At 41.8% G+C, this 26,809-nt stretch overlaps 1 pseudogene; it reads left to right on the forward strand.

Moving 5' to 3' along the window:
- Positions 1–14,630: 14,630 nt before the first annotated feature.
- LOC142836076 (splicing factor U2AF 65 kDa subunit-like) lies at positions 14,631–25,196 on the forward strand (annotated as a pseudogene).
- Positions 25,197–26,809: the final 1,613 nt, after the last annotated feature.

Genomic DNA, 26,809 nt, shown 5'->3' on the forward strand with positions numbered 1-26,809 from the left:
TAAGTAGAAATTATAAATTCCCCATCTCCCTACACTCTTGTCAACAATGTTATTAATGTGTGGTTATTACAGCACAATGTCGGTCACTTTGTACCTTATGTGATAGAAATCACACAGAATTGTCTTTTACCTTAATCTCCTCTGAGGACAGGAAAGTGATGATTTATGTGACCACCGACTACATCTACTTTTTCTTTTCCTTTTATATCCCCATCCACCCTCAATAAATTAAAGTGTGTAAACCAGGAGGCACTCAAAAGGATGCAGGTGTGTTTACAATAGATAAATTACAACTGCCTGTAAAGAATTCAATTCACTCATATCATGAAAATATATAAATTTCACCAAGGAAATTGCTTCACACATGCATTTCATAAATGAACAAAATAAAATTTCAAATGTAATTCATTTTTAGATAACATAAAGAGCTGCAGGTTTTATGGCCATCAGCAGTGCATACAATGGAGAAAGGACCTCTCATTGCCTAACACATTGCAGGGTTTACTCACTTAATGCTACATAAATACTAACAAGATTGCCACTGGGGAAAATTTTAATCAGCTTATAAATTTAAATGCTTCCATGCTACATAGTTGAAGGTTGGGGGAGCTCTAACCACCGAGGAAACCAAGAAGGAGGCTTGAGCTGGATTTTGAAGTCTGGCTTGAGCAGCATAGTGAAACTACGCTGTCTGAGAAAACCAAATCCAACAAAATAATGTGGATAATGTTTAACTTAAATATGTAAATTCTGCAAGTTCTCCTTCTTATCTGCAGTGAGTAGTTTTTCAATATCCAAAAGGGAAAGTTAAGCAGGAAAATATGTCAGTTGACTCTTAGCAGTAGGAGACATATCTCACATACCAGTGGGTGAATTGCCCTTATCTTTCAAAGTGTTATATCCTTGTCAAGTTTAAACTTGAGTTAGATTTGGTAACTGTTTGTATCATATTGGAAATGGCTTCACTGAATACAAACACTTAGTTTGGAAGTCAGCAAGAGAAGAAACGCTTTCTTGAAGATGCAGAAGAGAGAACTGTAAAACTCTGGGCACCTCAAGACAGAATCCTGATCTTCCTATGGGTTGAGAGGCTGGAAAATATTTAAAGAGATCTGAGAGCAAAAGAAGACAGTTTAATTATAATAACATAATCATCACTACTTGGATGTCTTCATGTGGTGTCCAAGGCAGAATGTAAGTTTCAGAACAACTTGGTCTACTGAGTGAGTGTCAGGACAGGCAAGCTAGATAGTAAAAGAGATAATTGAAATCAGAAAGGTGGTGGATATGTAATTCAAAAAGGGAGACAGTTCTAGCCTTAGCAAACAGCAGAAGTTGGCAGCCATGGTCACATGGGTTCTATTTTAGAACCAATGATGAACTCTGTGGAACTCTCCCTGCAACCAAGGGAAGCCACTGTGGCCAGGTATGTAGTGGTGATGTGCCTGAATGGAGGTATAGAAAGGCAATTCCATGAAGTTGTAAAGGTTCAGCCTGCATTGCATTGGAGACCCTAGTACCATGTTTTCTTGAATGACTGAATTCTTTTTTACTATTCTTTAAATATAAAGCTTTATTTTTTAAGATATAACTTTTATTTACATTTGTGTGTGTGCAGACCCATGTGAATATCCGCAAGCTTGTGTGTATACATGGGTACATGCACCTGTGTGCGTGTGAAGGACAAAAGATGGTGTCCACTCAAAACTGGAGCTGCAAGTTTTACACGATGCTTAGCTTGTCAAGTAAGTTCTGAGATCTGAACTTCCATCATTATGATTAGCAGCAAGTGCTTTCCACTGCTGAGCCACCTCTCCACCAACCCTAAGCTTTATCTTCACTGGGAAGTATTGTTTGTCAATTACATCACAAGGAAAGACAAGGCAGCATTTAGAATGAGACCAATTGTCCAGCCCATCACTCAAACCCAGTGCGCTCCACAGCCCCATCTCAGAGGCTGTGGCTATGCAACATGGAGAGCATTCAGCTGCTCTGTGAAGAACAAGAGCAGGGGCACAGCCCTGTCATCCTGAGCTCCATGGGCTACTGTGGCTCCCATGGTCTCCTGCTTAGCCACAGAGACTGCAGTCCAGGGCATGTGCTGCCTGTCAGCCCTCAGCAGTGAGATGGGCAGAGGAGTATATCTCAGATACCAGAAACTTGTCCCTAGTGTACATGTTGACCTTGCTTGAACTGTCTTGAGACAAATGAAAGTTTAAGAGCTACAGTCTAAATGACGATACAGCAGTGCCCCAGATCCAAACTATGGAGCTTTAATTTTGGATTAATCTTACTAAAACTCTCAATGTTCACAAAGATTCACTATAGCAGGCAAAAACCTGACTAATAGGGTTTGAGGGTAAACGAAATAAATAAACCCACATGAATCTTTCATCATGTCGCATGTATTATTTCCATGCCCTCTCTAATGCCCGTGCTGTTCCTCGTTCCTTGCTGTTTCTGTTGTTCTTACTGTGGTTGTGTACTGTTGTTCCCCCACATATAAGGATTTTAATCTAAATAACCCACATAGACATTAACAATGGTATCAACATGCACTGCAGAACCAGTAAAAGCCAGCACTCCTAGAAAAGATGACCACACCCAGAAAGTAGAAACTCAAGACAGGAATCTGGAGGCAGGGATTAAAGTAGAGATCATGGAAAAATTCTACTCATTGCCTTAATTCACTGACCACTCTGATTACATTTTTATACACCCCAGAACTTCATGTCCAAGGGAGGTCCTACCTACAGTGCGATGGGCCATTGTTGTAATAAGAGCGGCGGGGCTGCTTCCCACCACCCGGCTAGCTTATGTCCCGAAATAATTACACAGAAACTGTATTCTTTTAAACACTGCTTGGCCCATTAGTTCTACCCTCTTATTGGCTAACTCTTACATATTGATATAACCCATTTCTAATATTCTGTGTAGCACCACGAGCTGGCTTACCAGGAAAGATCTTAACCTGCGTCTGTCTGGAGTGGGAGAATCATGGTGACTCCCTGACTTGGCTTCTTTCTCCTAGCATTCTGTTCTGTTTACTCCGCCTACCTAATTTTTTGTCCTATCAGGCCAAGCAGTTTTATTTATCAGTTAACCAATGAAAGCAACAGATAAAATACAAGACCCACCTCCATCAGCCCATCCCTCATAAATTATTAATCAAGAAAATGCTGCACAGATAATCCTACATTTCAGTATGAATAAGAAGATTACTCAGTTGAGGTTTCTTCTTCCCAAGTGATTGTGGTTGTGTTTAGTTGTAAAATAATAACATGTCACTATTAAACTATAATTTTCATATCTTACTGATTCTTAGGATATCATAATAATATCACAATATAAAACATCATAATACTTTAAAATATTCATTCTTTTTTAAAAATATTCAGACTCTAGAATCTCAATGTCCCTTAAAATATCAAAATTCTTTTAATTATGAAACTGCATATAATTAAAACAAGTAAAAAAAACTATTTTACTCCAAGAAGGAAGAACTAGGTAACAATTAAAATCAGATCAAAGCTAAAACCCAAAGCTCTAAAGAAAATATTATATTGACTGATGTTTGGAACTCACTCATGATTTTCTGGGCTCCAAGAGACTTGGAAATATACACTTCTATTGGTTTGCCATCTATAGCAAAAATAACTTCTATTGTAGGGTAAACTGATCCTACTATATTTGTTGGTGGTCCCACAGTCCTAGTATCATCAATATGTTTGAGTCTCCACAGCTACAGAGGTTGAACTTTCATTAATAGCCTCTCTTGCTTCTCACCATGATATCTAACCCTGGTATCTCTACTAAGACTATGTCCCCTTTTAAGTCATTGTCATGCTGTTTTATTATTATGGTATTGTAGTATATTTTGAAATCCATAATGCTGATACCTCCCTCAGTTTTCTTTTTATTTAGGTATGCTTTGGCCTAGTTTGGTCTTTTGTACTTCCATATAAAGTTTTAGGTTTTTTTTATTATTATCTGTGAAAAACAGTCTTGAAAATTTGTTCATGGATCACATGAATTAATCTCATAAAAAAAGGCTCCTTAACCAAAAAATTCAGTATGTAGATACAATGTAATCACAATAAAATTTCCGGGTATATTTTAAAAGTGGTTTCCCTTTCCTTCTCTAATGGTATTAGAGTTTAAGGTCTTGCATTGAGATAGTTGATTAATTTTTAATGAATTTTGCTCAGGGTGACAAAGGCATAGTTTTATTCTACTACAGGGAGATATTTATTTGTACCATTTGTAGGGATAAGTCCCGCCCCTTGGGGGGCGTGTTCACCTCGGGCTAATGTTTGCCTATAAATTTGGCAAGCGTGCTCCCAGCCGTTGCTTCTGCTTTCCTGGTCTCCACAGGAATGGTTGTTCTGTAAGTAGATTTCTACATTAAAGATATATATATATATATATATATATATATATATATATATATATTTACAATCTGTTTGCATTCGTTTATGCCATTACATTTTGGCATCCAACATGGGCTATTTTTCCCCCCAACTCAAGCGGGTAGCCTGCTAGCTAACACAGCACCCTACCGGTGCTGTTTTTTAGTTCGTGGCTCGGGCCCCAGTGTCGAGTCCGAGACACACTTGGCCACACAGGCCCATTCTGCCTGCCTTGGATACGTTTGCCATGGAACCCCACTGCCTGAATTAGCAGAAGCTCAAGTACCTGCGGTTTTGCAACCAAAGCCGCCACAGTGGCAGATTTGGTCTGATACAAAGTGACTTGGCCAGGTGGTGGTGGCACACACCTTTGATACCAGCACTTGGGAGGCAGAGACAGGCAGATCTCTCTGAGTTCGAGGCCAGCCTGGTCTACAAGAGCTAGTTCTAGGACAGGCTCCAAAAACACAGAGACCACTGGCAGGAACTGATCATTGCAGGTAAAAAAATTTTTCTTTTATAAATAAAATGTCTGAACACGTTAGTATTCAAGAATTTAACAGTTTTTTTAATTGTACCATGTGGGAGATTTTACAAGAGGTGTCTATCACCCCACATCTATGGATCCTTCTGGGATTCGTAGTTTTCATTGCCACTAAATGGTTTGATAATAGAAATATGATAAAGTCTTTACGAGATGAATCCAGGATTCTTAAGGCAGAGATTGAATGCTTAAAAACAATTGAGAATGACAACAATCTTCCCAAGAATCAGTTTGAAGTTCTCCAGGCTGATGTTAAGGAGAAATTCATTACTATAGAAGAGGGAACAGCTGATTTGGATCGTAAGCTTCAGTCCCTTTCTGTAGGAACTGAAACATTAGTGGCTGATATTAAGGAGAAATTCATTACTATATAAGAGGGAACAGCTGATTTGGATCGTAAGATTCAGTACCTTTCTGTAGGAAATGAAACATTAACTGAGAGAATCAAAACTGCTGAATGTGACAATCGGATTTTGTCTAAAGCTTATGACAGATTGGTGAAAAGATTGTCAATACAAGAAGGCACAGTTATGCCATAAAAAATTATGTCCAAAGATGAGATGTTATCTCTAACAGACAAACTTCATACTTTAGAATCCTCAATGAAGGCTTTGGAACATAATTCTGGACAGGAGATTCAGACATTGCAGAAGGCAATGGTGAATAGAATTGAAAAGATTGAGGAATTTCTAAATTCTGATGAAGAAGAGCAAAGGGTAGAAAGGCAAATTTTAACTACATCTATGGGTAAATCTCTCTGGGACAATTTCCACAAAGCTCTACCTACAGCTCTACCTGCCTTTCCAATAATAACAACAGAGAAGGTGATTGGTTCCAGAAACCCTAGGGTCATCAAGGAGGATACATGGGAGCCTGTCCGTATGAATGATCTCAAGGAAATAAAACAGGCTGTCATGACTTTGGGGTGCAAGCCTCATTTGTTAAAGAGATGCTAAGATCTTGGGCCACAACAAGCAGAGCAACCCCCTCGGACTGGCTCCAGCTGAGCTCTGAGGTACTTGAGAGTGGACCGCAATTGAAATGGAAATGCTTATTCAGGCAAGAGGCTAGACTCTTAGAACAGCAGGAAAAAGCGAAGGGAATTGACATTTCCCTAGATAAAATTCTAGGTGAAGGGCTCTTTTCCGACCTTCAGGAACAAGCTAATTTGGATGAAAACACACTCTCCATGTGTACTACAGCAGCCTTAAGGGCTTGGGACAGGGTACAAGACCCAGGACAGAGAATGGAATCATTTGTCAGAGTTAAACAGGGTCAGAGAGAACCCTTTAGTGACTTTTTACAAAGATTAACTAAGGCTGTATAAATAGGGATATCTGACCCAGAAGCAAGATGTATAATGATTGAGTCTTTGGCTTATGAAAATGCAAATGTGGAATGCAAAAAGATTTTGGGGCCTTTAAAACTCAGATCAGCACCCTTGGAAGAATGTGTCTTGCATACACTCAATGTTGATACATTTGATTATGGCACTGAAGCATGGGTAGAAGAAGCAATTTCCAATGGTAAAAGGAGACACCAGAATACCAAATGTTTTAATTGTGGAAAAATGGGTCATATGAAAAGGAATTGTAGACAAGGGATTTTCAGAAATAATAATAGTAATAATAATAATACATCTTTCAGACATAATAATAATAATGCATCTTCTAGAAATAACAGAAATAGGAAGACTCAGCCTTCAGGTTTATGTAGAAGATGTGGAAAAGGCAGACATTGGACAAATGAATGCAGGTCTACAAGAGATAGACAAGGCAACCAAATACAGTCGGGAAACGTGAGAGGGGGGCCTCACAGGCCCCCATGGCAAAAATGGTTCAGTCATTTCCAGTTTCTGCAGAGAACGTGCCTCATCAGGACAATTAGGAAGCCCCATGCCTACTGTTACAAGCAATAATGATCAGAAAGATAAGTTACGTGTGTTTTGGCAAACTTCTATAAATGATCAAAGACCTAAACTGAGAGTGTGTGTAAATGGCATTTTTATTACTGGCCTGCTGGACACAGGTGCTGATGTAAGTATCATTACCCCAGAATCTTGGCATCCGTATTGGCCTCTTCAGAATGTAAATGTTCAGCTCCTGGGAATTGGAACCCTATCTCGAGTAAGGCAGAGCACGAGATGGGTTGAATGTATAGGGCCAGAGGGACAAATAGGAAAATTAAAGCCATATGTAGCCAATATCGCAACGAATTTATGGGGTCATGACCTATTACAACAATGGAATACCGAAATTAACATTCCTGCTACTTCTAGAGCCTATATTTCTGAGAATAATATTAAAAGATATTACAAACGGAGAAAACCAGCCATTCTGGCTGTACAAGAACAAGCAATTGATGTCCCTTTAGAGATACCAACAGCCTTACCTCTAAAATGGTTGACTGAGAAACCAATATGGACAAAACAATGGCCTTTAGCTGAGGAAAAGTTGCAGGCTTTAGAACAGCTGGTACAAGAGCAATTAGATGCTGGACATATAGAAGAATCTACCAGCCCTTGGAATTCTCCTGTATTTGTGGTTAAGAAAAAATCAGGTAAATGGAGAATGGTGACAGATCTCAGGGCCATCAACAAGGTTATTCAACCTATGGGCCCCCTACAACCTGGAATTCCTTTGCCCTCTTTATTACCAAAAGGATGGCCTCTCATAGTTATTGATTTAATGGATTGTTTTTTCATTATACCTTTGCAAAAAGAAGATAGATAAAAATTTGCCTTCACAGTGCCTACTTATAACAATTCTAAACCTTTGAGGAGGTACCTTGGACCGTCCTCCTGCAGGGTATGTTAAATAGCCCCTCCCTGTGCCAATATTTTGTGAACCAACCATTGCAAATTATACACAAGAAATTTCCCAAATCTATAGTATACCATTAGATGGACGACATTTTGTTATCCAATTCAAACATGGATACCTTGAACAGACTGATGAAATAAAGATACTTTTACCTAAATGGGGATTGCAAATCACTCCTGAAAAGATTCAGAAGGGAGATTCTGTTAATTATTATGTTATAAAATCGGTTTGCAATAAATTAAGACACAAAAAGCACAAATTAGGAGAGATCGCCTACGGACTCTTAATGACTTTCAAAGATTGTTAGGAGACATTTCCAGTCTATGAGCAGCTATTGGAATAACACCTGATCTAATAATTCATTTGAACAAAACCTTGGATGGTGATAAAGATTTAAACAGTCCCAGAGAATTAACAGCTGAAGCAGAAAAGGAACTGACAATGATTGAGGAAAAATTACAACAGGCACATGTGGACAGGGTGAATCCAGAGCTCGATTGTATTCTCGTCATACTACCATCAAAAATTTCTCCTACATGAATTTTAATGCAGAGAGATGATATTATTTTGGAATGGATCTTTTTACCACATAAACCAAGTAAGAAACTGAAAACTTATGTGGAGAAAGTCTCTGAGTTAATTATAAAAGGCAAGCTGAGACTTTGTCAACTAGCAGGCATAGACCCAGCAGAAATTATAGTGCCTTTCACTGCTGATGAACTAAAGAAATTATGGGAAGATAATGAACCATGGCAAAGAGCTTGTGCTAATTTTTTTGGGAGACATTAATAACAACTATCCAAAAAGCAAGAGGCTTAACTTCATAAAGAGAACATCTTGGATTCTTCCTCGAATCATCCGTGATGCTCCAGTAACTGGAGCCCGTACATTCTATACTGATGCCAATAAATCAGGGTAGGCAGGTTACAAATCAGAAGACTTGGGTAAGGTGGAAACAAGTCCGTATAATTCTGTCCAGAAGGTGGAATAATATGCCATTCTTATGGTGCTAAGGGATTTTAAAAAACGTATTAATATAGTTACTGATTCACAATACGCAGAAAGAGTTATTTTACATATTGAAACTGCTGAATTTATACCTGATGATACTGAACTAACCTCATTGTTTCTCCAGGTTCAAGATTTGATCAGGAACAGGCTTTGCCCTATGTACATAACACACATCCGATCCCATACGGGTCTGCCAGGTCCTCTAGCACAAGGTAATGCAGAAATTGATCAATTATTGATTGGTAGTGTGCTACAAGCCTCTGAATTTCATAAAAAACATCATGTTAATAGCAAAGGTTTGAAGAAAGAGTTTTCAATTACATGGCAACAAGCTAAGGAGATTGTAAAGAAATGCCCTACTTGCTCTTTCTATAACCAAACGCCACTGCCTGCAGGGGCTAATCCAAAGGGCACCCAAAGGAATGAAATCTGGCAGATGGATGTGTTCCACTTTGCAGAATTTGGCAAATTAAAATATGTTCATCACACCATTGACACTTATTCAGGCTTTCAGTGGGCAACTGCTTTAAGTTCAGAAAAAGCTGATTCAGTAATCAATCATTTATTAGAGGTCATGGCTATCATGGGTATACCTACACAAATAAAGATGGATAATGGTCCTGCTTATGTCTCTAGGAAAATGAAACGGTTTTTTGATTATTACAATATCAAACATGTTACAGGTATACCATACAATCCTACAGGTCAAGCAGTCATAGAAAGATCAAATCGAACTATAAAGGATATGTTTAACAAACAGAAAGGGGTGAAAAACACCCCCAGAAATAGGTTACATAATGCTTTGTTAACCTTGAATTTTCTCAATGCTAATGAGAAGGGAACAACGGCTGCAGAAAGACATTGGATAATGGAAAAGTCTACTGAACTAAATCAACCAGTTTATTTCAAGGATATGCTGACCTCACAATGGAAGCCAGGAGATGTGCTATGTTGGGGAAGGGGTTTTGCTCTGATCTCCACAGGTGAGGAAAAATTGTGGATACCGTCAAAATTAATAAAGGTTGGTTTGAAGAAGAGAAGCCACTTGGAAAAGATAAATAACAATTCTTTCATAAGGATGGCGAGCATACTGATGGTAAGAAATACAGATAGGTTGGAGGCAGGGTTCTTTTCTTATCTCCACAGAAAAATACTCATCTTCAAAGAAATTAAGGGACCCTGAATATTTAATTACTGATGGATGGACACATTTTATAAGTATTAATTTATATATATATATATATATATATATATATATATATATATGTCTTATTAAACATTTCTTTATAAATATGTAGAGCTGGTTTTGAAGTTGGACTCTGGCTCAGTCCCTCTCCAATTCCAAATCTGTTAGTAAGAGAAAAACCCAGAGTTTCTGGAGTTTCTGTCTCATGTCAAGAGCCATGCTATGGGACAGAAAGAAATATGAGTTTAGAAAACATCTTTGCTTTTCTTCATATCTATCATACTTTTCATTGAATATATCTATCATGCCTTTCATTGAATATATATATATGTATATATATATATGTCTATATGATTAATGTTTAAGTTTTTCACAATGAACAATGAGTTTTTCCTGAAGTGACATTTGAAGTTTCCAGGAAGAAGATGGGGCCCCACAACAACAACTCTACCTGGTTGATATGATGTCATGATACTGATAGCGCTACTACAAAGCCTGTTTTGGATACCAGCTGCACAAGACGATCCCAACTTGGTTAGCTGAAATGGTGCACATCTTGTACAACATTCTGGCCAGACCTACACAAAATACTCAGAGACTGTTTGCAATTTTAAAAGACATTTATCTTGAAATTTAACCATCATTTTACTTTCACAGGATCCCCCAGAAAGAACGTCGCCCCCATGACAGCTGGAAGTAATTCTAGAGGACGATGTCCCCTCTCCCAGTAAAGTTTACCCCTGGGTTTAGGGACATCATTTAGGGGTTAGGAGGTTGGGGGATGAATTTTATAAACTCAGGGATCATTTTGGAAAAAAAAAGAGGGAATGATGGGATAATAGATTTATAGTTGTGAGTTACTGCTTTTAGACAAATATATTGGTATCTATTCTTGTATATTGTTACAAAGTTAAATTACATTGACTATTGTATGCATGCATGTTTCTATCTCTGTTTAAAACATTTTTTATGTATTGACATATATTGTATTTATAAATATATATTGTATATATTTACCATACTGCAGTGTACATTTCTACCTCTGATTAAGATACTTATATAATGTTTGTGTATTGATATATATTTACCATATTGCAATGTATATTTGTACAGTGTTTATATTTGTAGGTCATTATCCTCATTTGTTACACAGTTGTTTATTGTCTTAGTCTTTAAGTTAGATAGATATTGAGAATTATATAGATAAATAGTCATCTAAGTTTGTCATTTATAATTAGGCTAATCAGGTTCTCTAGATATATAGAGATTATACTCGGTATAGATAGATAATCTTCGACCTCTTCAAAGAGCTGTAGAAAATGGCCTTTTATCTAACTCAGAGTTTCGTGATAGTGAGACACAATTGCTCCTGGCAACACTGCTCTATTCCCGAGAGAATGATGAGCACCAAAGACACTCCACCTGGAGCCTTTCTATTTGGCAGAACTGGCCTTGGGGCAAAGAAATGCCCATACCTCAACCACTGACAGAGATACAGAGCGTGCATCAATGGATAAAACAGGACTGTCTTATCCTGCCAAGACAGGGTAAGATAGTTTTGAAAAGTTCCTTGCCTTTAATAATGGTATGTCAGTTATGTTAGGCCTTAGCCAAAATTGGTTGACTCAACATTGCAAACGAGATTTTGGGTGATTGCCCAGGTAGTCAGTTGTCTCTGTCAATTGTTGCACATTTTGGATATATCTCGTTTGTTGAATAGTGTTTATTCCCTTCTCAGATCTTTGACGGAGTTGAAGATTATATAATTGTAGTTACTCTCTACATTATTTGGACTCCTTGAGATAGAATGTTTAGCAAAGCTTTTGTTCTCAATATTGTTTGTTATATTTATTATTTGTTGTTATTGTATATAGTTGTATTTGGTTTGGTTCTGTCTTATTTAGACAAAAAGGGGAGATGTAGGGATAAGTCCCGCCCCTTGGGGGGCGTGTTCGCCTCGGGCTAATGTTTGCCTATAAATTTGGCGAGCGTGCTCCCACCGTTGCTTCTGCTTTCCTGGTCTCCGCGGGAACGGTGGTTCTGTAAGTCGATTTCTACATTAAAGCTATATATATATTTACAATCTGTCTGCATTTGTTTACGCCATTACAACCATTTACTGAAGGTGTCTTTCACCATTGCATGTGCTATAGTTATATTGCTTTATGAGTCTTCAAGTATAATTCCATTGGTTCATGTATCTCTTTCATTAGAACAAAATGTGTTTTTCATCCATAATGTAGCCTTATAATTAGATATCATAAATTGTGCTATCTCATACCTTACTATTTCTACTTAGGATTAGCTTTGACTATTTTGGTAATTTTGTTAATTCATATGTTATTAATGCTTTTATATCTCTGTGAATCATAGTATTGGATTTATGATAGTACTATTATTGAATCTTTAGATTTCTTCCAGTCGAATACCAATTTCATAAAATTAAAAACAAACAAAATTCTTGGCAAGGAGGCTGCACTGTGGCCCAGTGATTCACACAGTATACTCTTTAGTCCATACATATTTTCTTGTAAGTCCTCCATGACTCTTGTAGGAAAGTAAAATGGCAGGAGCACACACTATCCCCCACAACTAACCCTCCTCCTGCTAGGTTTAGGACTACCAGAGGGAGATTCACGGTGAAAACTATGGGACAAGGTACTGAGAAGATACCAGAGAGCTCAGAAGGTAAAAAGGTATAACAATACCCAGAAGCATTAAAAATAAAAAAATAGCGTTTCCTGATGAAGTTCTTGTTGACTGGGCCAGCATATTACACTGAGGTTTTCTTTCCCTTATTTTGACTGAGAGACATCCAGATGGCGAGAATCCTCAAAAGGGCAGAAATCTGTACTGGTGACCTACTTGGTTCTAACTGATTTTCCCAGCTTGACCTCCTACCTCTTTTTGGGAACACTGCCTTGATACTGCAGCTTTTCTGCCAAGTCTCTTTGTGGGGGAACCAGCTCCTTCTTCTTCAGGAGGGTTTTCAGTCTTTTATCTATGCTTTCTTGCTCCTGTTCATTAGAAGATTATGTTCTCAGTGGATGGTTGTTCACTCACATACACGTACACTCATGAACATACACATGCATATGAATGCACACATACAAGCACCGTGTAATGCAATAACATGTGTAGTTTCCCAGGTCATGCTAATATAAGGAGCAATCATCAGGGATACTATTGAGAAGAAGGCTCACCTTTGATAGATAAGAGAAGAACACAGTGGACATGAGAGATAGGCCAGCTCAGTCATTGAAATCCCATATATCTAATGCACAGTCAGGTGGAATTCCATGGTCCTGGCCCATTAGCCAACCAAGCCTGCTTAGAAATTTTCCCAGGCTGTATAGTTATGTTACAGAAATGTTACAGCTCCACCCACCAACAGGATGGTGGCTGGTTAGCCCGCTGGTCTTGTTCACTGCTTCCTAGTTGTCCCCAAAATGAGCAACTTCTTACAAAAGGAGATCCATATACCACAGGCTGCCTCACTTTAGACCTTAAGCAATGAGGTCAGGAAACTAGAAAATCTTTCACAACCAGGAGTCAAAATCAACATTTCCTCCCTGTAAGGTGATTGTTTAAGTGATTTTTTTGAGTAATAAAAACTGACTAAGTCAGAGTCAAATGCTTACACTTATTACTTCATGTTGAACAATATTCCATGGAAGGACTCAACCACATTATCATTTTTCACTAATCAAATGATGGACATCTAGATAGTTTCTACTTCAAGGTTACTCTGAGGATTGATGCTACAAGCTGGATGTCCCCTAGCTTCTCTGTGGGTACCTACTTTATGTTCTAGAATCACTGGGTCACCTGGGTATGGCTTCTCACTGTGATACATCATTTTATACCACCAACAATCTCTGAGGGTCCTCATTACTCCCAAATTTCAATGAGGCTGATTTTAATTCAGAATGAACAACTTTGAGTACAAGCAGTAACTGAGTTCTTAAGATACAGCAGAGGGTGAGTGCTTTAGACCATCATGACCCTAAATGGGGTGCACTAAGACAGCCATTCTCACACCACGGTGTGACTATAGGACATGTGCTGGAGTTAGATGCAGCTAAAAGAACTCTCCAAGTCAGAATCACTCAACAAATAAATTCCAGTCCAAGCTGCAAGACCAAGGTAAACTATGCCAAGGTTAGGCAAAGGTAGAAAGAAAATGTTAGCAAGCAATGCATATGAGGACAAAGCAGGGGACAGAGAAGACACAGTGAGCCAGCTGACCATTGAGTGTGCAGTCATCATACACCCAGAGCAGGGAAGGGACACAAATGCTCAGCAAGCCTATCCTGCCCCTCAGACACCTTTATTTACCACAGTGGCCTCCTCCACTGTACTGCATTCCTTTGATTTGCTCAGAATTTGCTTTTCTTGAAGATAAATATTTTTCCTCTACAAATACCAGAAACGACTGAATTACAGTAATTTTGTGTTCTAGAGAGCTAGGTGGATTTGCAGAAAGCTGGACAGCAGCATACAATATTTGATGGATGTAAAGTGAGCAGGCACAAACTTTTCAAAATAATTGGGCTCTAGCATCATTAAAGATAATTCATGAGGGGCGAAAGTAGCCGGAGCGGGCGGGCGGCAAGGTGAGGCGAGAGCTGCACAGGGCCCTACGCGACCGTGTAAGCATGTCGGACTTCGACAGTTTGAGCGGCAGCTCAACGAAAATAAACAAGAACGGGACAAGGAGAACCGCCATCGGAAGCGTAGCCACAGCCGCTCTAGAAGCCGGGACCAGAAGCGCAGGAGCCGGAGCTGAGATCGGCGTAACAGGGACCAGCGCAGTGCCTCCCTAGACAGACGAAGGCGAAGCAAACCTTTGACCAGAGGCACTAAAGAGGAGCACGGTGGATTGATTCGTTCCCCTTGCCATGAGAAGAAGAAGAAGTTGCGTAAATACTGGGACATGCCACCACCTGGCTTTGAGCCCATCACCCCAATGAAGTACAAGGCCATGCAAGCTGCGGGTCAGATTCCAGCCACTGCCCTTCTCCCCACTATGACTCCTGATGGTCTGGCTGTGACCCCAACGCCTGTGCCTGTTGTTGGGAGCCAGATGACCAGAAAAGCCAGACGCCTCTACGTGGGCAACATCCCATTTGGCATCACTGAGGAAGCTATGATGGACTTCTTCAACGCCCAGATGCGCTTGGTGTGATTGACTCAGGCCCCTGGCAACCCAGTCTTGGCTGTGCAGATTAATCAAGACAAGAATTTTGCCTTTTTGGAGTTCCACTCAGTGGATGAAACAACCCAGGCCATGGCCTTTGATGACATCATCTTCCATCTCAGTGGATGGTTGTTCACTCACATACACGTACACTCATGAACATACACATGCATATGAATGCACACATACAAGCACCGTGTAATGCAATAACATGTATAGTCATTGAAGATTCGAAGGCCTCATGACTATCAGCCACTGCCTGGCATGTCAGAGAACCCCTCTGTTCATGTGCCTGGCATTGTGTCCACTGTAGTTCCAGACTCTGCCCACAAACTGTTCATCGGGGGCTTGCCCAACTACCTGAATGATGACCAGGTGAAAGAATTGCTGACGTCCTTTGGGCCTCTGAAGGCCTTCAACTTGGTCAAGGATAGTGCCTCAGGGCTCTCCAAGGGCTATGCCTTCTATGGGTACGTGACATCAACGTCACAGATCAGGCCATTGCGGGGCTGAATGGGATGCAGCTAGGGGACAAGAAGCTGCTTGTCCAGAGGGCGAGTGTGGGAGCTAAGAATGCCACACTGCGTACCATCAATCAGACACCTGTAACCCTTCAAGTGCCCGGCCTGATGAGCTCTCAGGTGCAGATGGGCGGTCACCCGACTGAGGTCCTGTGCCTCATGAACATGGTGCTGCCTGAAGAGCTGTTGGATGATGAGGAGTACGAGGAGATTGTAGAGGATGAGCGAGACGAGTGCAGCAAGTATGGGCTGGTCAAGTCCATTGAGATTCCCCGGCCCGTGGATGGCGTCGAGGTGCCTGGCTGTGGAGAGATCTTTGTGGAGTTCACCTCTGTGTTTGACTGCCAGAAATCCATGCAGGGCCTAACCGGCCGCCAGTTCGCCAACAGAGTGTTGGTCACAAAATACTGTGACCCTGACTCTTACCACCGCTGGGACTCTGGTAGAGGTGGCTGGGGGAGGGTGGGGACAGGGCTGGCTGGGGACTTTACCCCCACCTGTCCCCCCCTCCTTTCTCCGCTCTGAAGATGATGGGCAGAGGAGTGACAGCCGAATGACAGCCAGCAGCAACTGAAATGGCAGCAATTACGGGGGTGGGGGTGGGGGGCTAGGGCAGGAAGGGGACTGGGCAAGTGCACACAGGCCCACATAGACACAGAGGGAAGGGACAGGGATGGGGACTGTGTGCACAGCAGGGCGGGTAGGACCCTCACAGCCCCGTTCCAAACAGCCTCTTCTTATCCCTTACACCCTTTTCCTCGGCCCTTTCCCCATGGTAGGAACATAGCCTGTTTATATTTTATGGCCAAACTATTTTGAATTTTGTTGTCTAGCCCTCAGTGCCCTGCCCTCTCCCTTTGCAGGACCACAGCTCCCGTCCTCTGGCTTTTGGTCCTTCCAGTTCTCCACCCTGGTTTCTTAAGTAGTTGATTCTTTAGCCTTTTCCTGACCCCCAACCCTCCTGTCCCGCTCCTCCTCTCTGTGACAGTTTCATATTTGCTAATAAGAATTTGCTCATTAAACATTTTGTTGTATTTTTTAAAAAGAAGATAATTCATGAGTAAGTGAGCATATAAATATACAGAAATACAGACACAGTGATGCTCACAAACACATACCTGCACATATAAACACACATTCACCAAAACTCACACAAGCACTTATCCTTACATATATAGGAAACACGGGCAACACAACCACACTCAAACTACACATGGGCATACACACACACACACACACACACACACACACACAAAAGGACACTACTGTACAAGAAACAGGCAGGAGAAACACTTAGAGACACATACAAACACACATAGAAATCCACACACAGAGATATGCAGAAATGTACCACATAACACAGACATAGATTCACACACACAAAACACACACATACAGACTTCTGAACCCAGAATAACCAGGGAGAAGGTTCTTACCTTTCATAACCTTTTCTGATGCAGCGGGAGGGAGTGGGTCCTCCCTGCTGTCTACAGGCTATTAGACTAAGTCAAACTCTGCTCCCCTGGCCTGCATTTACTTTTCCTTCCATGAACTTTATCCATACTGATATTCACTGACCCCACAGGTGCCAAGATGATCCATCATAGTCTCATCACTAAACCTACCCTGTCACCTCCACAAAAGACCTTGGCAGCTTAAGTGAAAGAAAGTGACCCATGGTCAATACTCAGGAAAGTTTCAACAATTACAGTGCATATAATATGAATTCATCTCCAGTGTTAGTCAGAAGGAGGCTAGTGATGTCACCTGAATTGCTTTTTAGGAATGCAGATCTCTGTACAACTATGAGAGGGAGTCTGTCCTAAGACACAACCATGCCCATATCATAGTCAGCAACACCGTCAGCAAGGAGATGCACTGGGGGATTCCATGCTGTGAAGTCAATGAGACAAACCAGACATTTCCTGTGGTGTTAGTTCTGTGTAGTGAAAGGAAAGAAGTCTATTTTTCATTTTTAAAATAAGTTTCGTTTGAATTTTGTTATTTATTACAAAACACACAAAAGTAAATATGTGTAAAATGCAGAGAGAGCTACTATGTCCTTCTCCTTTACAAGCAATTGAAACTTAAAACAATTAGAAGAGATAAAACAATACAGAAGGTCCACTTTAGAGAGCAGAGGAGATCCAAAGAGTGCTGACCAAGCAGATACACTAAAACATAAAATTTCAGGGTCCTCGAGAGACTTGAGCTCAAAGCAATAAGGAAAAGAGAAACAGAGGGTAACTCTAAGTGTCATTTTTTAAGTCTGCAACAAACACACAAATGTATTCATCTACACATGCATGCATACATCACAAAGACAACATAAATCATAATTCAGTAGAAAAAATGAAGAGAACATTATTCTGAATGAACAGTTGAATTTATATTATGTACACCAGGTATTTCAATTGAGACCCACAACGCTATTATCCATCCAATGGGAACTAAAAAATTCTAGGGGAGCATACAACTTAGTCAATCTATGTTGAGTTGATTAAAGAAAATGTTCTCTTGAAGCCTAAGATGTGTCACCCCAACCTTCAGCCTGTCAAAAGTCCTACATATATAGTCACCCAGACAGCTCCAGAGGAGAAACTCCAGGGAGAACTGTCCAGGACCCCCCACAGAAAGCAGGGTTGACAAACTGATATTCAGGATTCTTTCAGTGTGAATCAAGAGTTGAGCAAAGGAAATAGAACACATTGGGCTACAGGAAGAATGGAGCAGACCACACCCCCTTATCTGACAATGAGAACCACTTACCTGGCCCTGGCACTGGGCACTTAACAACGCCACTCACCTGGCACTGTCACTTGACCTTCCAAGCTGCTTCCTATCTGTGATCTCAGGTGACCTCTGCTAAGCAAATGAACCACAGAACACTGATCTCATCAATGAAAGCTCTTTCCTATTCCCTAAGCAGCTCCTTGCACAGCAGCCCTTTATCCATGATGAAATGTAGGTGCGTGCTTTGTAACTGATCCATCTCTCTCAATGGAGAACAGTTTCCAGCAGAGCAGGAGGCTTTGCTTGCCAATCATCCAGTTTCTTTCAAGAACATAACTCCAGAAAGACTTGTGAATGATCACAGAAATGAACAATAGGATGTTATGTAGGTGAGGGTCTGGACGGATGGGTGGGTGCTTGGTTGCATGTGTGTCTCTATGTGGTTGAACCGGTGAGCAGTTTGCCTCCGTCGCCTCAGTCTACCTCCTGCTGCACAGCACAGGGGTCACAGATCCTCTCACGGACCTCCTTCGAGAGCCTCTTCACCTCCTCACAGCACTCTCACAATGCAGTCTTCCTCTGCCACAGCTTTCTCTTCTTGAGTTTCAACACACGTACATTATTTTTAAGCTCAGTCAGATCTCGTTGGAACAGGCTGTGGAAGTAACTGAACCACCATCCAAACATGGTGAGCTCCATTCAACCTCCATTTTCCATCCTTTATTTCAAACATCACCATCCCTAAAATGTCCCAGACCCCAAGAAGAACAAGACTGGAGCTCACAGTAGCCAAGCCAGCATCAGTCAGATATAGTCCAAACCCAGAAAATAACCAAATTCCAGAAAAATTGAAACTACATCTAAAAACCTTGGGGATTCTCATTGGTACCTATTGCTGTATAGAGTACCAGAGCACACAAGAAGTATTTCCATAGCAATGACCCAACTTCAGGATGCCTTTATAAACTCCACAGAGGATTTCAATATTCCACCAAGGTGAGCACAGTGACCAAGAGTTCTGCTGATTAAAGTGGGGAATTCTGGCCTCAGCACTGACTGGCATGCCCTGGAAACTATGAAAATGGCAATTCCTCATGCCCTGCCACAGACCCCAAGCTCCCAGGAGTACCGACACACACATGACTTCTACCCCACACACACACACACCACCACATACAGTCAGGATTCCCATGACATGCAGGGAAGAGGCACTGTCTCATAGTATAAAGATGAAGACCAGAGAGGAGAAGTGATACGCTTTAGGCCTTGCAGTGTCACAGTGAGATGGATGAATGGGCCAGGCCCCTCCAGCTACTGCCAGGAGCTGTGACACACAATCACATGATGGTCAAGTATAAAGACTCACCACAAACTCACAGGACTTAGCATGTCCTACAGGCCAGCACCTGTCAAGGCCTCGTTTAATGCTTTATGAGCGCTCATACATTACTCTTCCTATCCCCAAACTGCAACTCAGGCCACAGGCTCTGCTTTTCATTGGAGGAAGCAAAATATCCTGTGTCCCAACTCACAACTACCCAGGTTCCAAGTGCTGCCTCTCCAGTGTTCTAATGAAATAGCTTAAGTGCCAGGACAGCCTGAGGTTCAAACTCATGATCCTCAGGAAAGTTTGGCTTACCAATGTGGTATCAAGATGGTGAGCAGAGAACTGGGCATAGTGAGTACATGTTGTTCTAGTTCAAGGTGGAGAGTTGGGATGGTGCATCCCCAGTAGTCCCTTCAGGCATATAAACACGAGTGAACTTGTGTATTTGAATGGAATAAGGCAAGGAGAGTCCATGATGAGTCCCAAGAAAAAGTCCGAGGAAATGCTAGAGATGCAGTTAGGTACCTGAAAAGCAAAAAAGCTATCCTCAACCTGGTGTCCATGAGCTATGTCTCTGCCCTAAACTATCATGGCTAGGCATGTGCCTGACTCCCTAATGCAGTATCCTGTTCCTCAAAGGCAAAAGCTAGCCTGACCATGTAGATTTGGAGGACAGTGTCACCTCATATCTGATGTGATACACGTTAAATCCTGCTGTCCTTAGAGCTTAGAAATACCAAGTCCTGATTAAATGTGTCTAGGACCAAAGCATCTGAATGTCTGAGACTTTGGTTCATGGCCAGGGGTGTTTCCTTCCCTTTTTATTATCATCAGATTCCCATAGAAACTGAAGGAATCCACTACAGTGAAGGGCAGCAACAACCTACACTGAGAGGGACACATAATTAGTCATTCTTTTGCTCCTGCTGTCCTTCCTTCCCATTCAGGATGAGATTAAGGATCACACAGAAAAGCAACTGCAGGTTTGCACAATTTGTGGATCTCCCAAACTAACCATCAGAAACCGTGTACTCTGGACATGCTCTTTGGGCACCTAGAGAAGCAGCATAGGCCCATTTTGCTTCCCAGAATCTCCCAGATGCTAACCCCCACTACTGGAAGGCTCAACTCAAGCTCCATCTTCTTTAGGAACGTCTCCATTTCCTGTCCAGGAATCCCTGTGCCTTCCCCAGAATCATTTATTTGTCCATGTTTAACACTGACCCTGAAGGCTAGCTTTCTTCTGCCCGTCTCTTCTCTCCCCATGTTCTCCATTTTCTCTCCAAAGCAGCCTGTTCAGTCTTGCCAACATGTTAAAGGGCACTGAAAGGCTATCCCACAGTCACTTGGTGATCCCAGAACACTGGTGACATCACAGAGACTACCAAGGACTCTTCGGAATACAATAGAATGTCCAGAGAAGGCAATAATAGCGTCCTCAGCAGCAGCCCTCACCTGCCGGCCTGCTAGATCTTCTGCAATTCACTGAAAACTATACTGCTCTTTCCAGGACCCTTCCCAGAAACACAAAGGAAAACCTTCATTGCCTCCTCATTATAAAGTCAGAAATCTCTCTCTGCTTCATTAGAATATACTCACTACTTCATGTACTAGAAATTGAAGACTCACTTCCAAACACATCCCAGGTAGTGGCTCATCTCCTTCTTGGGATCTCCAATCAATAGCATGAGAAATAAAGATTTCTAGGTAATTAAGTCATGCTTGTGGGGAGGAAAGTTCAGTTCCCTGAAGGTAACAAGCACATTAGGGAGGCTCTACAAGGCTGTTACAATAAGTTGGTGTAATGGAAGATTGTGGGTGTCCTGTCAGAACAAAGATAAGTCCCATAGTTGATGTAAATTACCCCTAAACTGCAGCAGAATACATACCAGCTATCCTAAGTTAGCAAATGTGTAATCAACATGTGACAGGTCATGCTAGACATATTAGGAACTGGTACTCCCCAGGGGAGTCCTCAACACAAGAGCAGACACTTCCATGAAGAGTGATTCCTATACTCAAGTTCAAGGAAACATGAATGGCTATTGAGAGACCACACAGAGATATGCAAAGGCATTTCCTAAAAATCAAATTTCTCATAGTCATGGGGAGAATATGTAATGTGTCACTGCTATGGTACTTCGCCTATGTCCATTCAGATGTTATATCACACTGAAACCATGTTAGACAAGATTAGGTATCTCAGTAACACCCATTTTTAGAATTCAAAAGACAGCCTCTGCTCTACATATTACCTCATCTCAATCAAACATGACACACCAAACTTGAGTCTCCCCTTCTGTGGACATCACTTCCCCTTTCTTTCTGTAGGGAGATGAGTGTCTCTAAGAAGTTACCTGGTTTCCTCTGTCTCCCTGAACAAGGTGACTCAGAGGACAAACTCCTAAGACTTATTCAGTGCTGCAGAGGATGCACCTTGGCTTTACAGCCATGTGCTTTCAAAAGCCTGGAGATAATTGCTACTGCCTCAGTCACTCAGGTAGTGTAGGAATGCCCAAATCACTTGCTTGATGTGTCAGACTCTCACGTTAATGGAGAATTCATTCACGGCAGAACATAGTCCCCAGATTCACAAAGCTATCCTTATGGCAGCCCAGGACACCCAGAGCTGTTGGGAAGGGACAGTCTCTGCCTAGGTACACTGACCTAATAGCTCTCAGTCTGAACTGGACATCTGTGTGCCACCCACAGCTGGAAGTGAGAAACCTTAGCGTCACTGGAAGACAGCAGCACTTGGTGCCTCAGTCCTGCTAGTGGCTGTAACGCACAGCATGACAACCTCAGGCTTTTCCAGGACACTCTCCATTCCCTATTATTACTGGCACACAACTTAAAGGACTCCAGTGGGGCAAAGTGCAGTGATGGTATTGAAATCTCATTAATTCATATGTCTCCTTCTCCACTCAGAATGAATGCAGAGGGGTCCCAGCCTTGTCAATTCCTGACTCTGTCAAACTAACCATCGTTAATCATTGGCGTGGATCAGCCCTTTAGAAAGTCAGAGAATCAAGATTGGCCTATTGCATCCCAGAAACCCCCAATTCCTGAGCTCTACCCCTGGAAGGCTCAAGACCATCACATTCAGAAAGCTTCCTAGTCCCTGCCCTGAACTCACTGTGTCTTTCCCAGGACCATTTATTTCTCTATGTTTTCCAGTGAGACCGAGGGCTTGATTTCTTCTTCCTCATTGTGGTCTCTCCATGCTGTCCATTCTCTCTCCCAAGTAGACTCCTCAATCTTGACATGTCTATAGGCAAACCAAATAGGCACTGAACTAAGTGCCTGAGGGCACTTGGTGTTGCTACAACACTAGTGACATCACAGGGGATGCTAAGAAGACTCCAGGATACAACAGAATTTCCAGAGAAGGGACTACTGATGTCACAGGCACAGCCTTTGCCTCCTTGCTAATTATTTCTCTATGAACAGAATAGAAGCTGAGGTTTCCTTTCCATGAGTCTCTCCTGTGACATAGGGGAAGTCATTCAGCACCTTCTTCTTCCAAAGCTAGAGATTTTTCTGCTTTATTAGAATCTTTTCACTGCTTCACCCAAGGGGAGTTGAATCCTCACTTTTTAAGCACTGCCCAAGAATGGCTCTTCCCTCCTGAACCCAATTATATGAGAAATAAAGCATGCCAAGAAATTAGGTCAAGATGATATGGAGGATGAGGGTTGATCCTCTGAAGTGAACAAGCACCTTGGGAAGGCTAAGGTTAAGGGAAGGTGGCCATTGTGAATTTGTAAGTGAGCTGAGAGTGTTATGAGACCCAACGTGCTCTAGACTGTTCTCTCCACATGCCTGTGTATTAGTCAGGGCTCTCTAGAATAACAGAAATTTTAAAATAAATCTGTCTATATATTGAAAGGAGATTTATTAGAATGGCTTATAAGCTGTGCTCTAGCTAATCCAACAATGACTGGCTATGAATGGAAAGTCCATGAAATCAGGACCTGCTCAGTCCAGAAGACTGGATGTCTCAGCTGGTCTGCAGTGTCTGCTGGAATCTTATAGAAGTAGGCTCCAATGCCAGGGAAGAAATGGATGTACTAACAGGGCAAGAGCGAACAAAGATAGAGGAAAAGCTTCCTTCTTCTATGACCTTATATAGGTTTCTAGCAGAAGGGGTGATCCAGACTACATCTGAATTAAAGATCTGAACTAAAGGAATGACTCCCTACCTCAAAGACACAGACTAAAGTTGTTCTTTTTATTTCTACTTCACATTAAGCAAAAATGATCCCCAGGTGTGCCCTCTATTTTTGGAGGAGAATTGTGGTAGTGGAATTGGAAGGAAATGCTCATACCTCATGCCCCCTGGTGTCCATGTATGACATAGTCTCCATCTGTGGGAAAGGCCTAGAAGTGGCAGGTAATACTTCTAAATTATGCTATATTTTATATGAAATTAAAAGGGACTACACTGACAACTACATCTCTCATCAATCTGATGTATATTGAATTTGATCTGAGTTCATCAAAGTGAAGATTGCTCCTCAGAGTCCTTTTTGCATATGCAACACCCTCACCATGCTCTCCAACACCTCCTGGAGCTCACACCAGGAAGCCAGCCTGTCTCAGCCATGGAGGGTCTTCAGACTGATTATGGGAAGGGTGAAAACACACATAACTAATAGCTAATAACTTACAGACATAGTCCCCTGACAATGGGGCTGAGGGAGGTGGGTGTTCCTCTGCCCTGACTCACAACTGCAAACTGGACACAAACCACTTGAGGCTGCAGAGTAAGAGACCATGGTCTCAGGCTAAGACACCTTCAGGAAATTGGCATGTTCCCAGAAGGCAACACAACAAAGAAAGTGGAATCTAGGAAAATGCTTCATTCCTGTGGGATAGATCTTAGTTAACATTTTCTTGTTTTGCAAAGAGAAGATCTGACTTTTCCTTCAGTAGAACTATGACCCTGAGGGGCAAGAGATAAGTAGCTGCCCCTCAGCCCCAGAAAAGCTACTGTAAATGGACAGATGCAGTCATCAGGCTGAGGCACCAACTGGGCTCTGCATCCTCCTGCAGCACTGGTGCTGTGTGGGGAACTCGGCCCAAAGAAGGAGCCTGGTTCAGAGGGAAACAGCAGTTTTCCGAGACAGCATTTTTGTTTTACCTCAGTCAAAATTTCACCAAAAATACCCTATAAGATTAGGGGACATTTGTTGCTCCAATACTGTTGGAGACAATGATGAACTGAGATGGTGTAAGGTTGACAGTAAGTTAATTTTGAGGAGATTGTGTGTTTTCTTTTCATTACAAGTCTCATTTCTCAAGCAGTCATATTAATGATGAAAATTTTCAAATGCATTGCTCCATTTTTATGAACTCTAGTGCACTGTCCCCTGCAGTCACCATGTGCGACAGCACAGCAGCTGCTGGCCCTGTCACTGAGGATGCAGCACTCCTGCATTAGCTTCCCAACCCACTTCCTTCATATGTGGTCATATTTTTAAACTACATTTAGAACAAACCGTGACTCTGCAGGAGTGTTCCAATTGTTAAAATGCGTTTGAAAACTTTAAAACCTTTACATTTATATTTACTGTATCATTATGCTCCTGTTTCTTTTCTTTTTCTATAGTGGTTATTTTACTTAAATTATTTCATAGGTGAAGATTCTTGTTAGTTTTGATAATGAGTGTGAGAGTGGGTTGACATGGTATTTGTGTGCAGATCCTGAGGAGGACAGAAGAGAGTAAGAGGGACCCTGGACCTGGAATTACAGGTATCTGTGAACCACCTGATGTGACTGCTAGAGAGGAAATTAATGGCTCCTGGAAGGACAAGGACCCTTATCTGCTGAACGATCCCTCAGGTCCCAGTAAAGGGTCTTTTGATGTACCTATTTCCTGAGTTAAAACTTTAGCTATTGTTTCTCTGAGTATGTTAGGCTCTGTGTGCAGCTGAGACTTGTTCTCCCTCAGCTGGGCCTCTTCTGCATCTAGGATTCCTTACATCCATTCAACCCCAGGGTCATCTCAAAATGTTCCCAACATTGTGCTCCACCCAGACTCTCAGCCAGGTCTGGTGTGGGAGGAGCTTAAGGTTCAGAAGGCTGAGAGGAAACTGCAGTGTTTGGCCTGGCAGGGTCCCTGGGTGGAACTGACTGGTTGCTGGAGGAGGGACACTTCAACAGCCATCCTGACATCACAGCCCAGAGTTTAGTTACTTGCTTCTGTCTCCAGCATCCAGACAAGCAACATGAAGAGGCTGCTGTGCTCTCTGCTGGGACTGCTATGCATCCAGGTTTGCTGTGAGTCTGACTGTCCACATTCAGGGAACAGAAAAGATCCTGCTCAGCACATGGAGGGGTGGGGAAACAGTTCAGGGGTCCTGCGGAGCTCCCACCTTCTCAAAGGACATGGAAATGAGTTTAGGGTTCCATAGATACTCATTGCCCTGTGTCTCTTTCTCTGTTTCTAATCAGGGGTGAAAGGGCAACAAGTGAAGCAGAGTCCTGTGTCCTTGGTTCTGCAGGAGGGAGAGAGCACGGAGCTGCAGTGCAACTTTTCCACCTCTGCAAAGCAAATGCAGTGGTTTTACCAAAGTCCTGGGGGACACCTCATCAGCCTGTTCTTCAATCCTTCTGGAACAAAGCAGAATGGAAGACTGAAGTCCACGACAGTCACTCAGGAACGCCGCAGCTCTTTGTACATTTCCTCCTCTCAGACCACAGACTCAGGCACTTATTTCTGTGCTGTGGATCCACAGTGCTCCCCACACACCTGCAGCCAGCACACAAACCTTCAGCTGGGTGGGTGTGGCCTTCCCCTGTTATAAGACATCAGAATTCCACAAGATAACATATGCTTGATTTAATATCCCTTTTCTGTATAAGTAGAGTTTTAACCTCAAGTAAGCTTTTGACCATTAAGTTGTGGATTTGGGTCTTTAAATTCTCAATATATACTGTCTCCTGAATCACAAATGTCCATCTTATAACTAACAGAGAAGCTGCTGGAAGGATTGAATCAATGTGATCATTTAGGATGCACAGTGCAGAACTCACAAAGGGTAAGGAGAAAA

Source organism: Microtus pennsylvanicus, chromosome 15 (genome assembly GCF_037038515.1).
Source record: "Microtus pennsylvanicus isolate mMicPen1 chromosome 15, mMicPen1.hap1, whole genome shotgun sequence".
NCBI lineage: Eukaryota > Metazoa > Chordata > Mammalia > Rodentia > Cricetidae > Microtus > Microtus pennsylvanicus.